Consider the following 3,507-nt stretch of genomic DNA (forward strand, 5'->3'; position numbering starts at 1 on the left):
AAAATAGGTCGCACCCCTAGAGATACCCTTGGCTGGGGCTGAAGAGTTGCTGGAGATGTACATGACTGTTACCATCTAGCGACTGATTTTGTGAAGATCCAATTTAAACATGATTATCGTGAATTAGCTAGGTTGGCACGGGGACAAATGCAACAGGTCTGGCTTGAGAACCCCCTGTATCTATCATAGCTCTTCTCATAAACGATTTAACCTCTATTACTACCGAATAAAAAGTATGATGCTATAAAAAAAAACACCGTGCTTGTTGTTTCTGCGTTTAGCACGAGACCAACGTTTGTGTTTCTTTCCAGCAGAGGACGCGATCCTATCTCGTACTGGTACGTGCGTGTGCCCAATAGTTTATTTGCCCTTTTCCATCACGAATTCGTCTATTGCATCTCTTAAAACTGATGGTGGTTGATCACCATCCCAAAGGAATTCTGTCAGAATTAAAGCTTGGTCTTGCTAAATTTATGCGCCACCTGCTTGTTTGTTGGTTTGAGTTGCTCATCAAGCATATCATTCTATCACCTGCTTGTTGTCCTCAAGAGTACAACGTTGAAAGGAAATTAATATAATACGTCAAGAAATCTGAAAACAGTCCACTAAGATAGCAGTACGAGGGCTCCATATCTCGTTAACTCCGTTGCAAGCATTCATCAACTACAAATTCTGATTGGCCAAGCACCTCCCGATAGGCCGATACTGCTTCTCCCGTTGTCCGTGATCATTTCGTGTAACAGCAATCGCTGCCCCTTGTCCGTAAGCTGCGTCTACAATTAATCTGTAGTGACGAGGCTTATACCATGGAACCATAATTTTTTTTGAAACGGAGGCAAAATCTTTGCCCCATCCATTAATTAAGAAAAAATGCTTAATTTTTAGGAAAAAATCGAGCAAAAACCTATAATAACAGGGTCACGCCACCCAAACACCGTCCACCCATGAACAACAAAGCTGCACCCACACATGCCAATACAAAGATCACAAAGCGACGCGAACTAACACTTAAGACGCGACACACCCACACCGCACCAACAACCCTGCAAGGGCAAAGGCATGCAACCATCAATCAATCGCAGATGTCTTTTTTGTAGCACTTCTCTTCTTACTTCTACATTCGTTTGGCTTAGCACCATCACTCTTGGACGTAACCTCACACCAGGGTAGGCAGCTCCCAAGGTGGCGAGAAAAATACAAATCTCCTTGGCAACAAAAGCGCCATGCACAGGTGTCAACACTCCTGACTTAGCAACCAACCGTTCGTTGGTCTCAAGCGATAGCAATACTGTTGCGTCGACATCAGCACTCAACTCAAGGTCAAGCGCTCGAGTCGCGACCATGTCCATACCCCCATGCTTAGGGGCGGCCGACTCATTAGGCAAAGACGACGGACCATGAGGAGAGAAGCAACCGTAGAGGTGTTCTTCCTTAATCACAGACGACATCTGCTCAGAGGAGCCAAGCGCGACCGAAGCATGCGCTTTGGCGAGCCCCAACCCATCAAAAGGACATGCCTCAGCTAGCTCCAAAGAACCACCAACACGCGCCAACAACAACTTAAGAGCACCTACCTCTTCACGAAGAGGGCGAGACACCTCCTCAACACGAACATCAACAAGCTGAAGGAGCTCCATGCGCATCAAGGCAACCTGGGACTGAAAAAGAGAGTCCATAGTGGCGTTGACCTTGATCTGCTCGCAACTCGTAGAAGAGGGTCTTGGCGGCACCGTCGCAACCAAGAGGCCCACAACCTCAACCCAACTTCAAGATGACGAGGGACGACGAAGCTGAGCAGAGGGAGAGCGGCTCCGCTGGCAAGGAGTAGAAGCCACCAGAGAACGAACACAACTAACCATTCTAAACTCTCCAAATATGCCCCCATTTTTAAAAATTTGTAGTCCACTAATAATGCTTTGTCATGTATAAGAAGACGCCTTCTTTGGTCCAGCGTTTAACAATCTTCCGTTCCGGTAATATTCTGCATGAAGAACTGAAGCCCATAAAAGTTTTACCATAATTTATTAACTTCAAAGTTTGCTTGGCAAGTAACAAGTGTTGAAGTGTATAAGTAGACAGCCTAGTCCTTTCCATCAGTTCGGAATTTTGGTTCAAGTGGCTAGTGCATGAAGCTTAACATGATATCAGAGCTGTAAGGTAGCTCCTCTCCTCGCAGCCGCCGCCGCCCGCCCCAGTTCCCTGCCGCCGCCTCCGTCTCCCCCTCGTCCGCCCCCCGCCCTCTCCCTCGTCGTCGTCCGCCCCGGCTCGCCGCCGCGGCCCGGTTGTCGCCCGCCCCGGCTCGCCGCCCCGTCCGCCCTCTGCCCGGCCGTCGCCCACCGCAACCGCACCGGCCGCCCACCTCTCCTCCTGCCGCTAGCCGCCTCCGTACCGGCCCTCCCTCACCGGCCCTCCCGCCGCCGGCCGCGTCCGCACCGGCCCTCCCGCCGCCGGCCGCCCGCCTCTCCCTACGCCGCCGGCCGCCTCCGCCCCGGCCGTCGCTGCCCGGTCCGTCTCCGCGTGCCAGAGATCGGTCTTCGCGTGCCAGAGATCGTGATCTATTTCGTCCCGTGAAAAAAAAGAAAAAAAAGAAAAGAAAGAGCTATGTCTTCCTCGTCGGGTTATGTTGCGATTCCTCGCTGCCCGGTGATTTTTGATGGCGCGAATTATCTTGATTTCGCTGCCTTTATGCGCGTCCACATGCGCGGTCTTCATCTTTGGGGTGTGCTTTCTGGCGAGGTCTCATGTCCGCCGCGCCCCGTTGCTCCTACAACGCCTATTGCACCGACGCCCATTGCCCTTGCTCCCGATGCTACTCAGGAGGCCAAGGATGCAGCCAAGAGTGCTGATGATACTGCTGATATGAGGTTGCCCGATCTTCTCAATAAGCACGGTGGTGATGATGATCACGGGGCGAACACAGCGGAGATAACTTGATGATGATGTAGATGATAACTTGTATGACGCAACGAGATCTCTCGATTGGTCCCTGTCGCCAATGCAACAACTCTCAACCCTGCAAGATATTCGCAACTCCACACACTTGCGCACGTAGTCGCCGACCACGAAGCGGTAAGCTGTAACCGTCTAATTCCCAATGGAACATCAGATCACACAAGACTTTCAGGGGCTCAACACCAAATCAATGTAATATGGTGTAGAGATTTAATAGAGTTGCAAAGCAATCAACTATGAACTAGGGTTTATCTTAAACGTGGTCTAAACCTAATTTGAGGGCGTCCTGGGCACTTATATAGGGGTTCAGGACGACCTCAGGACAAAAAGATACAAAAATAACCGATCCAGAACAGATCTGGTCGAGACAAACTCGGACTCGGCCGGTGATGTCTACGGGTGCTTCTAATCTTGTAGACAGTGTTGGGCCTCCAAGAGCAGAGGTTTGTAGAACAGCAGCAAGTTTCCCTTAAGTAGATCACCCAAGGTTTATCGAACTCAGGGAGGAAGAGGTCAAAGATATCCCTCTCATGCAACCCTGCAACCACAAAGCAA

The sequence above is a fragment of the Lolium rigidum genome, chromosome 5 (genome assembly GCF_022539505.1).
Source record: "Lolium rigidum isolate FL_2022 chromosome 5, APGP_CSIRO_Lrig_0.1, whole genome shotgun sequence".
NCBI lineage: Eukaryota > Viridiplantae > Streptophyta > Magnoliopsida > Poales > Poaceae > Lolium > Lolium rigidum.